Genomic DNA, 13,349 nt, shown 5'->3' on the forward strand with positions numbered 1-13,349 from the left:
TAAGACGAATGGAAAATTATTAATTTATATAACATATTAATGCCAAACCAGAGGGAATGCTATAGACGAGTTCCCCGACTATCAGACACCCGTTACTCAGCTAAAGCATAAGAGTGGGCGTGGCCAATAGATATAAAAAAAAAAAGTTATGAAATAATATCCGACAATTTTTCGAAAGCGTGGCCGTGGCAGTTTTCGGCGGATTTAGGGCGTAAGAGTGTGCGTGGCCAAAAGTTTTTTGGCAAATCGATAAAACCTTACAAGACTATTAAAATTATGAAATAATATCCAAAAATTTCGGATGTTTCAGATATATATATTAATTGCTTAATGGCGGTAGAATGGCAAGGAAATAGGATAAAGTCTATTTAGTAAAAAGATAATATAGGTCAAAGTGAACTTCGAATTGTGGACTCCAAACAGGTGATGCATACTTAATAACGGACAAACTAGCAAAATTAATAAGGGTTTGGTCATGTAAGGATCATCAAAAAGAGGACTTTTTGCGTCCTGCCATTCAGATAGCTTGAAATCCAATTTAGAAGATCAACAGGGAAACCTAATAGATCAAGTTTCCTTACTAGAAGGTAAAGATTAACAGAGTCAAATGCTTTACTTAAGTCAGTTTAGATAACATCTGTATTACGAAAGAAGTTAGCTCCAAGAGGTTAGTCGTTGTTGATCTGCGTTTCATAAAACCGTGTTGACACGGTGATATGATTCATCTACAAAGGTGATCTACGGATCTACGGATAGCCGCCAATTTAGAGATTTCTCTGTAATTGCTTGCATCCAATTTGCTACCTTTTTTATAAAGAGGAGACACAAACGACTTATTCCATATATTTGAAGTTTCCAGGGTTAGGATACAGAATCTGAGTACACAGCCAAGGATTCCGTCGGAACCTGGCGAATAGACAGGCTTAACACGCTGAAGATCGTAAAGCAGTGAGCTTTCATTTAGAGTGGGACAAAATAATGGATTCGGCCTTGATACCGCGTTCGGAATGAGGTAATACGTTGTTTGAAAAACTTGGAAAATAGATCGGCTATTGCCTGATCCGATTTTACCGTAGTATTTTCCAAAAACTGCGAATAAGGGTGTTTGGTTATGCAGCCCGCAGCATCTCATCATAAATTTGAATTATTTTATTTGTCACTCTTATACATTGCTCTGTGCAGCAATAGATTTTGCATTCCCCTTTATGCTATGATCATCTCTCTCAATAGAGAGTAAGCACAGCTGTTTTAATCTTTATTTTGTGAAACTCGCTCATTTGTCTTCTGCATAGCACTATCAGTTGCAAATTAAGTGTTGATCACCCCGGTACTGCTGTGATGCAATTTAACTCTTAATCGGTTTGGCACGGGCACTGCCGCCGTTCGTTTTATACCCTACAGTCCTGTGCAGCAAAATATATTGAAATAAAACTGAAATATTAACTGATACATTAACTTGACCGTGTTTATAAATTGCCACACCATTTCTCAAATTCAATGAAAAAGCTCATTGCTTAAACAAAGGGTAAGAAATTGTTTTGCGCCTAGTGTTAACGAAATTATAAATCTATTTTGGATCTTGTGCGAGCTGAACTTACAACGGTTTAAATAGCTCTTGTAACGCTGAGAATTAAGCACGGTAACATTTATGCGAGCACTTAAATATTTGGAAAGGATAGACTGAGAACCGATATTTTTAAATTTTCTATAAAGTCTGGACTTTTCTTAGGTTTGTCAACTCTTTATTAAGCCAAGGAAGTTTGTTAAAGATTGAGGGATAGTACTTCGGAAGACAAGAGTTAAATAATGATTGAATGGCATCCGCCATTATGTTGCAGGAGTAAAGATCGGACCAATTAATGCCAGCTATACAATTACTTGGCCTCAGAAAGCTTGCATTGCAAAAACCATGAATTCGCTTGGTTGACTTCTCTGATTTCTCTTTTATTACGGTACCTATTTCGATTGTCACCTCGAAAGTAGGATGATATGGATCTTCAAATTGAGTAAGGGGTGCTACCAATAGCACAACGGCTTGTTTGACTTATCGTTGTCGCAAGTTAAATATATTCGACACTCGTTTGGTCGGATCTATGTCTTGTAACAAGTCCAGAAATTGTGTTTCTGTCCAGAGTAGCACCAAAGACACTAGAATTATTCTAGAATTATTCTAGTGTCTTTGGTGCTACTCTGGACTTTTCTTAGAAACGAATTTACTTTTTTGGAGAAATATATAAAATATTATCTAACAAGAGAGAAAGCTATAGTCGAACTATCAATAGACTATCAGATACCTCAGCTAGTGTGAATGCGAACGCAAAATTTCATATTAGACGCGAAATTTCATAAAAAATCAGATATTGGCAAATAAAATGAGAAAAAATTTAAAAATTGTTCAAAAAGTTTTTGGCAAGTCGAAAGAAATTTACAAGACTAATAAAACTGTGTAAAAATATAAACACATATTTCAAAAGTGTAGACGTTTCGTGTGGTTTGTGGACGTGGCAACATGGGTCAACAAACGTGCGCTGCTTCTTTGTCTCTAGAATCTGTATGCTGAATCTCAACCTTATAGTTTTATAGTTCTTGAGATCTCGACGTTCATACGGACAGACGGACATGGCTAGATCGACTCGGCTATTGATCCTGATCCAGAATATATATACTTTATATGGTCGGAAACGATTCCTTATGCCCTTTTACTCTACGAGCAATGGTTATACAAATTGTTGGATATTTTTTCATAATTTTATTACTATTATCGATTTATTTAATTATTATTTATTATAGATTTAAAAAAAAATAATGAAAATTCTCGTTCGCATTCCCACTAGTTGAGTAAAGGGTATCTGATAGTTAAGGAACTCGACTATAGCATTCTCTCTTGTTTTTGATTAAATCAGTGCTCATGTTGATTCTAATCGTCTGCGCCCAACACTTCGGACGCCTTTCCCACGATGCCTCGGTTTTCGAGTCTCCTCTTGGTCCTTTCGTTTATTTCCCTCGGCGTCTTTGTCTTCTTCCCAGCACCGTTACGTCTTCTACCTCTCTGTATTCCGGGCCACGGTCTTCAGTCTGCCTCGGTCTGTCTCTGACTACAGTCGCCCATCCTTACGTTGCTGCCCGGTCATCCGTACCATCTCTCCCTTTTCTACGGTGTTCAATAGGCGATAGGCCCCGTTGACTCTAGTGACAGCTAGACGGCCTAACGTTTGTATTGACTCCTTCTAATCACTACCTTTCCCGCTTTCCCTCCTGTCTCATGTGGTTTGCTCGCGACATGTTCCCGTTGTCTCTCGCCTTGGGACTGACGCTTCAACAGATGACTTGCTCCGTCCATTCACAGGTACTGTTGGTTCTATTGCATACTTTCCCCATTTCCTCCCGTTGGATCCGCGTCCTTGTTCTCGCCATCCTCCTCCACCTGATCCTTTGGCTTAGGTCCTTGATGTTTACCGTCCCTTCCTTTCTATCCTTCCGAAGGCGTACCTTCCATATCACTGGCGATACGAAGTCCATTATCTGGTACGACCCATCAAACCTCAGAGCCAGCTGGACCGTAAATCCCTCTGCCGCTTTTGACAAATGGTGCTCTTTGACAAGCACGACGTCACCAATCTTTGGCTTCCATTGTCTTCTTCGTAGACATAAGTGTCTTGCTTGATCTTGGAAAACTCTCTCCAGGTTTCTCCGTACTATCTCGAAGATCTCCTTCATCTTCTCGGCGTTTCCTTCCGGAGACTCTACCTAGCGTATTTCTGTCGTATATTCCGTCCGGTAGCTTCGGCTCGCGGCCTTGCGTCAAAAATGCAGGTGAGTTGTTCGTAGATTCTGGTACACTGGAATTTACAGACATCATAATTTCGGGCCATCTTTCATCCCAATTCCTCTGGTTCTGTCCGGCAAACTGTGCTATCATTGTTTTTACAGTACCTCGTACCTATGCGTTCCCTAAACGCTTCTGCAACGTCTCCGCCGTGGCTGTTTGCAACTCAGTCCAGTTATAAAACCTGTCGATCAGCACCAACTACATACTGTTTCCGTGCTTCGACCTCGACAATGGTCCGACGAAGTCAGCACACACTGTTGCCCAAGGCTCATCCGGGATTTGCGTCAACATTTTTTCTACTGACTGCCGCTGAGTTGGTTTATACCTGGCGTAGTCTTCTCATTTCCGTACGTACGCCCTTGCCTCTCTCTACAGTCCTGGCCAGTCTTTCGTCAATAGCTTACATGGCTGGCTGCTCACAAGTATACTGCCGGGATAATTACGTTTTAGGCGCCAGACGTAACGAATTGATTTTGTTTGGTCTGCTCCCTACGAACCGCACGGCTAGCTCAGAAGATGTCGTGTGTTCGTCCCATCAAATTTATAGCAAACGTGATCAAGCATGTTTTAATGTGGCTCGCTTTACACTTCAATTCGATCTCCAGTGGTGAGTTTTTCCTCCGTCGTGAGCGACCTTGGTGGCGACGAGATGTGCTGTGGGCTTAGGGAAGCGTCCCCGTACCCAGACTAAGGAACCAGACAGGTGCTGGGCTCTCAAGATAAACGCCTTGCTAGCCGCAACCTCCTGCCCTTTGCTCTGTCCGGACTGGTCCGGATGCCTGTTCAGTGCCTACTGACGCTCCATGCAAACGACTGGTTTACGCCGCATTCCCTGTACCGAGACGCCCAGTGAAAGGCGAACGTTCCACCCTAACCCCTTCTTCAAGCCGACGCGGCGGACCTGGATGGGCCTGTTCGACGGCCTCGTTTCTGATGTCGTGCGGCTCGCGTTGTCCTGAACGACGCGGTCTGCGCTGCTGGGTGCTAGCTGGGAATTGCTGCCTATACGGCTGACTCTCCAGGCTATCGCTGGGAGAGATGATAACGCGTTAGCCCCACGTGTGCTCGGACTTTGCTTTCCTTTTCCCGAACGTATCGACGTAGCGATCTTGCTTCTATTGACTTTCGCGGCTGCAGCTTCTCTGCTGCTTCGTTGCCTTGTGTTGTTGACTCGTAGCCTTGCTAATTTTGACTGTAAATTTGTGCCGTCTCACTCTTTCTCAACAAGCTTTCTTTCTACTTTCTTTCTACTCTTTCTACAGACTACGATTCGCACTGACCACAGACAGGCCCTCCGCTTGACATCTGAATTTCCCCCCTATGTTTGTTATTGCCACTGTTTAGCCAACAAGCTTTTTCATAAGCTTTGAATTAATAACATTTATTGTTCAAAAATATTCTTGGTTTATTATTTTGGTGCAGTTATATTTTACTTTATTTATACTTTATTCAGATATCAGCTTAAGGCTAAAATTCAAATGCAAATTTGATTGAGAAGCCTCAGTATATGAACAATATTTGTATTTCGGGAGAGCCTCGCTCTTGGGTTCTTAAGATTAGGAAGTGTTCAAAGAGAGCAGTCAAATCTGCTTAGGTCCGGCTTTAGGATGTTTACAAGAACGGCTGAGTGCCGCTGCCAAAGAATTATTTATTAGAAACGGATGCTGCGCAGCTGGGATACATTATCGAAAATCACTAAAGATGCAATGTCAGGCTAGCTGATCGCGCAGTCAGCTAAGTAACTAGTGTTGCTAAATGGCTTAAGCTACCGGTCTGGTGGGGCTGCACTGCCGCAGTCGACCACAGGTGGCGGTTCTCAGCGAATGCCTTCGCTACCCGCCAGAAGCTCCGCAATTCGACAAAGGATCTTGTCGCTGATCATAGCATACTTTCTTGGCCTGTTGACGGGAATCCTTGGCAGCAACTCATGGAATCCTATTGAAAATAGTACCAATGAGCTCGACTAGAAAGTATAGGTGTCAAAGGTCAAGGAGCGGACCAACAGCCAATTTTAAAATCCACGGAGCGTCTGACCCCTAGTGAGCGTCTACGTGGTCTGCGTCTGCTCTATAGTGGCGAGCGAAAATCTAAAGCTGCCAAAAGGAATAAGAGACTAAATAAACCTGGCGGTAGGTATAAAATGCTTTTGAGTAAGAAATGTAATTTATTAACAGTAATACTCCACGTGGCAACCACTTAGTTGGAAACACGCGGCTCCAGGAAACGCATCGCTATTATAATTCCTACCAGATGAAATCCGCTAGGTCGCCAAGGACATGCCGTCGGAAAAAAACGCCAGGGCTAGATGGGCACCTGGAATCACTCGCTAAGTTATTTAGCCCGTCCCTCACGGAAGGAGCCAAACAAGCCTCCCGACAGCCCATCTTTATGCAAACCGATAGGCCTGATCGACCACATGGACAAGGCTTTCGATCGCTGTATCAGCCTCAAACTGCACGAAGTCATCTCCGCTGCAGGGGACCTCTCGTCAATGAAGTTTGGCTTTAAGAAGGCAAGATCGGCCTTGGATGCAATAGCAACGGTTAAGGAGATCGCCTTAAAGGCAATTTAAGATACAAAATGGCAAGGAGGCAAGAAGTAGTACTGCTTGGTGACTCTGGACATCAGAAATGCTTTCAGCTCAGCGAGATGGGACGTCACCATAGGACAGCACCTAGGTGTACTGGACGCGTTGGTGGGCATACTTAAGTCCTATTTTAGCGACCGAGTACTACTCTACGATACAGAGGGAGAATTGAGCACAGAGTAAACAGAGTAACCAGTCCCCCAGGGATCAGTACTTGGGCCACTGCTGTGGAACGCCATGTACGATGGGGTGCTAAGTTTGCCACTATCAGGAAGAACTAAGGACGATATTGCCTTGGTAATAGTGGCAAATAGCGATCGAGAAGCTGGGCCTTGATAATGCATATATTTGCACCAAAGAGCACACTACAAAAAGGAGACCGAGCCGCAAACTGGTAGAGCCAGCCACCATCCGAGTAGGAAGCATCACGGTCTTGTCGGCACGAACGATAAGATACCTAGGGGTTTTCATGTTTGACACTTGGCTGTCGTTTAAAGAGCATCTGGCGGAAGCGAACAGGAAGGCGGCTAGGGTCACTGGGGCTCTAGCGCGAATAAACTACTCATTCAGCCTGTCCGCAGGGCGACAGCACTGTACTCAGCCGCGATATTGGCCGAAGCGTCTGAGAAAAGGTCCACAGGCGGTGTGCCCTGAGGCTGTGTTCCGGTTTTTTGACGATATCGGACGACGCAGCTTAAGTCATAGCTGAAACTCTTCCTATAGACTTGCTGGCCGTTGAGGCAAAGGAGAACTACGACGAGGTGAAGAAGATCGCGAACAGTCCAGTATTGCTCAGAGGCGAGCCATAAAAGCCAACGCCAGAACTATTAGCTTGGAATGGTGGCAAAGACGGTGCAAGCAGTTGACGAAGGGCCGGGATTATCCCGGATGAGCATATCATTTTTAATTTCCAGCAATTTGACCGCGACAGGAAGGTTTCATTAAGGATCCTTGGAATACGCATGATCATGGACCAGACTTTCTGGGGCCAAATCAGCAATTTCGCTGAAGACAATAGGAATCGAGAGCGCATCCTCGGCCTGCGAATCATAGCCTCGCGGTAGTACCGCAGTAACTCCAGGATTTTTTGCAAACACACAATACCACCTTCTCCATCATCAAGTGCCTGACGGAAGGAGTCTTCCCGAGTTGCTGGAAAATACAAAACTGTTTCTCCTCCCAAAACCAGGGAAGCCACCCGAGGAGCCTTCATCGTTCCGGATAATATGCCTCAACGATGGAACTGGCAAGCTCCTGGAGAAACTGGTGTGCATTCGGCTAGAGAGGGATATCGCTGACGCGGGTGACCTCTCACGGCCCCAATTTGGCTTCAGGAAAGCGTGGTCCACCGTCGACGCTGTCAACAGAGTGGTCGAAGTAGCGGCCCAAGCAATCGAGGGCACCAAATGGAAGGGGGGTAGCAAAGAGTACTGCCTCATGGTCACACTAGACATCAGGAACGCTTTAACACAGCGAGGTGGGACCGGATCTTAGAAGCACTGATTGGATTCAGCGTCTTAGCCTACCTAGTCAGGATCATCCGCAGCTATTTTTCTGATCGGGTGCGAGTCGTCGGAAGGAGTCTTTAGGCACCAGGTCACCGGTGAAGTCCCGAAAGGCTCGGTCCTCGGCCCGCTTCTGTGGAACACCATGTACGACGGGATACTTCGCCTACCGCTGGTCGGGAGGAGCGAGATCGTAGGCTTCTCGGACGACATGGCCTTGCTCGTTGTTGACAAGCATCCCGGCAAGGCCGAGGAGAAGTGTAACCAAAACATCAGGGCCATTGAACATTGGCTCAGTTCAATGGGGCTAGAGCTGGCGCCGGAGAAGACTGAGGCTGTCCTGATTAGCTCAAGGAAGGCAGTGGAGACGGCCACTGTCGAAGTAGGCGGTACCACGGTGTCCTCCTCTCTGTCAATTAAGTACCTGGGAGTCATGATAGACACCAGGCTTTCGTTCCGGGAACACCTAGCCTACGCAAGCTCGAAAGCAGCAGGTGTAAATCGGGCGCTATCAAACATAATGTTGAACTCCCGAGGCCCAAAACAGGCGAGCAGAAGACTGCTGACGAGCGTCACCCAAGCGACCATGCTATATGCCGCCCCGGTGTTGGCAAAAGCGCTTGGAACCGAAAGCTACGCCCAGGGCCTAAATGCTACCCACAGACTGTAGAGACTACGAGTCTGCTGCGCCTTCAGAACAGTGTCCAACGCGGCGGCATTGGTGATCGCAGGGATACCGCCTCTGGACCTGTTAGCGCAGGAAAACGAAGTGGTCTTCAACCAAGCCCACGGTCGAAGACTCTCCCCCGGCGTCAAGAAAGCAATACGAGCTGAAACAAGGCAGCACACTCTGGAGACATGGCAGCACAGGTGGAACAACGAGCCTAAGGGTCGCTGGACGCAGCAGCTGATACCCAACCTCAAGCCCAACCTCAAGCCAACCTCAACGTTCCACCTAACGCAGCTGATCAGCGGGCACGGTTGCTTTCGCAGCTACCTGAAGCGCTTTGGACACGAGGAGGCGGATGACTGTCCATGGTGCGGAGGTGGTCGGAGCGAAACAGCTGAGCACGTTCTCTTCTCGTGCGTTAAATACGCTAGGGAACGGAGCTCTCTGGAAACCGTACTTGGCGGCAGACTGAATGCGGACAACCTAGTCCCATTCATGCTGCAGGGGGAGGCGGAATGGCAAGCGGTCAACAGCTTCGCCGCAGCGTTAACCACCGAGCTCAGAAGAGCCGAGAGAGCCAGGAGGGTCCACGAGTGAGCAAATCCTGATCGTCCTCGCGAAGCAATGCTTCACGGCCATACCGCGGGGAGTCTTGGATTTGCCCTCCTTAATGTTTTATTGTAAATAGTTAAATAGTTTCTTAATGGTTCAATAAACGAATTAAAAAAAAAACCTCCATCATCAATATAAAAAATAAAAAATGAAATATTTTCGTAAGAAGCTTTCAGGAATTCGTACAGAAGCATTTCGGGGAAGGCATCCAGAAGCCATTCAGGGATGCCTACAGAAGCACTTCAGGGAATTATGAAAGAGAGTCTCAATGTCAAAATGGAATGGTAACTTTCATATTTGTAGATGCACTTCCACTTAATAAAATAATTATGAAGGAACGTGTTCCGAAATAATTCACTTCGGACTGGGTTGCTCAGAGCTCTCTGGCTTTTGAAAAAATATTCGAAAGAGCCTGAAGACAGCCTTAGAGCCAACACCAAAAGAAGCAAAAAATCGTATGGTGTTAAGCATCTTATTATTCTAACATCTTTGCTAAGACTGTAATCGAATTTTTGTCAAAAAAAAACAAGATTTTATTAAAAATCAAATTTAAGTGAAATTGAGGAGAGGACTGAGTGCTTTAAGAATATGTTAGTGAATTTTTGAAGAGCATTGCTCTTGGATGCTAAGCTTAAGGTGAGCTTTAGAGCAGAAAAAACCGCTTGGCTTCAAGATTTGCTTACAATAAAGGTTAAGTTAGTCATTGGGGATTCGGCGAGTGCAGACGTGTTTCGTGCTGCTCTCAAACTAATGAATAATCAACTAATAAATAAATTACTAAATCAGTGAAATTAAAATGGAGAACGAAATTCGCGAGCAACGACAACGTGAACAAGACGAGCGTTGGCCCTCTTCAATATTTCTCGTTCGTTTCTACGGAAACGCTCAAGCCCTTCCAAGCCCAGAGAGCGCACTCTTGCTCTCCATCGTTGCCAAGCACAGTTCAAAAATCTTGGAGCGAAGAGTGCGCTTCCCCAATGCCGCAACCAAACACCACAAACTCCGTTAATTGTAGGCAAGCCTACTCTCTTAAGCCTAGCTGCAGTAACTACCAGCACGGTTGCCTCTCACAACTGCAATCGCATCGACAACAACAACAACCGCAACAGTTTCTTCAACTCAAACGTTTCTGTCAACGACCTCAACGGCTTTTGCATTGCAAGCAAAACACTTAACAGCTACAATTACCGATTTACGTGAGTCAAAGAGCAATCCAAGTGGCCGCCCGAATTCGGTCATGCAGACTGTTATGGATCGCTACGTTTTTTTTAAAACGTAAACGGAGTCCGCAACGCACGACAGGTACTAGAACCTACTGATCCACTGAATTTTCCTCCGAACCAAATTGTAAAAGTTATCAAAGAACAACTGAATCCAAAAAAAAGCACTTGGAGCTACGAAACTGTGCTCAATGTCATAGCTAAAAACAATTATTTTCCCAACCAAGGGAAAAAGGCCACCCTAATTATCAAATCACTTTTAGAAGTGAATAATCACTCGCACATCCAACGTAACGATTTAATATAAATTTATAATTAAGTGAGTATATTAAGATTTGTAAACTTATTGTTAGTCTCTATATAACAAGAGAAGATTCAATAAAATATCACCACCCATTCAAAAAAAAAAAAAAAATTATAATAATTATGGCTAAGTGCCGTTGCCAAAGAATTATTTTCTGTGTCAGTAGATCTAAGTAGATAAACAATTTTAAAAGCGCCCAATAACAAGCTGTCCTAACAAGATGGAATTGTAAAGCTTATAAAAGTTATACAGAAAATGAAAATGACGCTTCGTTTTGCCTGATTCTTATTCAGTTTTTCTACATCGGTTGCTATTTCTATACTGTATCATTTCGTTAACATCTGTTATCATGTTATGGATGGTTGAGAGTTTGTTTACCATAGTGTTACTCACTGCAACATTAAGGCTCTACTTGATTCTTTGATTGTTTAAGTAATTCCAATATTAATCGACGTTATAAATAATGGTCCTCTTAACACCCCTGTGCCAAGAATGAGAATATAGATGGGCTTACTCCCAATTTGACGAAAAACTTATGTATAAGCAATATTTTATACAATATCTTCCATCTTTATGATATATTTATTATATATTTCGGGATCATTCCGACATCTGCACTACCAGTAAAAGCTTTAAAAATGAGACTTAATTCCGTAAAAACGGTCGGTCAGTTTATAGTGGTCAAGAATATATGAATATATTGTCACAAATTTACTGACTGAATTCCCTTTCCCCTCTGCAATGCTATAAAGGGTACACAGCCCTGGAACACTCAAAAATGGGTAGTTTTACAGTTGCAATGTTTGATGTTATCTTCTTACCATTCTTATTTATCATTATCCAACAAAATAAGTAGGGATAGGGATAGGGAGATGATCAATTTTTATTGTCAAAAGTTACTTAAATATGAATGAAAGATACTTAAATAAAGCGAAATAATAAACTGGTGCATAGAATAATGCAAAGTAGTATTACTTGTTCAGTTCCTTTTATAGCTGAACTATATATCATATACTAATATATGCTACAAAATGTTTTAGCTTATGAAAACAGTTTCTATGATTGCAATTGTAAATTAAGTTAGGTAGTTAGGTAGTTAGATGATTCTAGTCACAAGGAACGATAGTTGGTAATGCGGCCTGTTACGCTCTCCTTTCTTACGCTCTCTTTGTTCGGTGTTCTGATTGTCAGGAGTTCAAACCATTTTGAAAAACATAAGTCGTTTCCATTGCTTAAAAAAAACAAACAAGTATTTGGCCTTTAAACTGTGCTTTGTTTTACCGATTCCTAAAAGTCCAGCGATGCCTTGCAGTGCTTCTTTCTCAGTAGACTTTCCCGTTGTTTCATTGTAACACAAAATTTCATTTATGTGTATCCAATTACGCCACCTCCCATAGCGTGAGGTCCATCGATCACAGTTGTTTCACGATCTCCGCGCTTTCAAGGGTCCTAGTTACATTGCTTAAAGTTTCTTCGCCAATTTATATTCCGCTCTTTTAAACCGGAATTAGTGGTACTATACCCGTGGCTATACCCGTTACTCAGCTAGTCGAAATACGAATGCGAAATTTCATAAATTTTTTGGGATATCAAAAGATATTAGGGAATAAAATGAGAAAACATTTTAAAAAAATTTAAGTGTGGAGGTGACGGTTTTGATCGTTTTGTAGGGGGATGGAGGCGCGTAGCAAGGTGTTTTTGGTATACCGATAGAAATTGGCAAGATAAACAATAAAACGAATGGGCGTGGCAAAAATTTGTTTACAACTCGATAGAAATTTACAATACTAATAAAAATAATCAAAAAATTTTTTTAGAAGCGTGGCCGTGGCAATTTTGGGCGGTTTGTGTGCGTTTGAGTGGGTGTGTCAAAAATTTTTTTGGCAAATCGATATAAATGTACTTTTTGCCAATTTCTTGTTATTTATTGTATCTTCTCTTTTAAGGCTAATAAAATGTTGTTTAAACTTAATCTGTATAAGGTTACAATTGGGCTATAATTTGAATTGGTTGTAGGCTGGCTCTATTTAGGTTATCGCTGGCGACTTGGATGTGCGTTGACAAGCATGACATGCAATTTGGATTTTTTTTGTTTTTTCGGAGCCCCAGTAATAGTGAGCAGGATTCCTGAATGGGCTCGCTAAACTATGTCTAGGTTGGTTGCATTCAGACTCGTAGCCCCATAGCTCAGACACGTAAGTCCATATTGGCATAAGCACATTGTTGTATATGAAAACCTTGTAGTCGAGACTTAGGGGAGACAGGGGCGTTGACAAGCCAGGGAAACCAAGTGTTAAAAGCTTTACATTTGTTTAAGCTTCAATATGCCTACGCCACGTAAGCCACCTGTCTAGTTGTACGTCCAGACACGTTACCTCAGCAGCTTGTGGAACAGGTGCGTTGTGTAGTACTAAGGAAGGGCAGGTTTATCGATTTAGTCTGAAGGTAACATGTGTGCTTTTCGTCTCGTTGATACGACTGCTCCAGCCTACAAAACATTTTTCCACCAATAGCAGGTGGCAGGCTAGCTTCGAAGTTGCCTCGAAGTTGCTGTCGATCTGGAATGACTGAGTATCGCGGTATCATCGGCGAACGTGTGAGTTGTTAGCTGAGAGCTAGTGG

General features: G+C 43.4%; 1 protein-coding gene across 1 annotated transcript in view; it reads right to left on the minus strand.

Annotated features, from left to right (window-relative positions):
• Positions 1 to 13,349, minus strand: part of LOC117141917 (unconventional myosin-VIIa) — a 606,161-nt gene that overhangs the window by 470,099 nt on the left and 122,713 nt on the right. The window lies entirely within an intron of this gene.

This window comes from Drosophila mauritiana, chromosome 3L, assembly GCF_004382145.1.
Source record: "Drosophila mauritiana strain mau12 chromosome 3L, ASM438214v1, whole genome shotgun sequence".
Lineage (NCBI taxonomy): Eukaryota > Metazoa > Arthropoda > Insecta > Diptera > Drosophilidae > Drosophila > Drosophila mauritiana.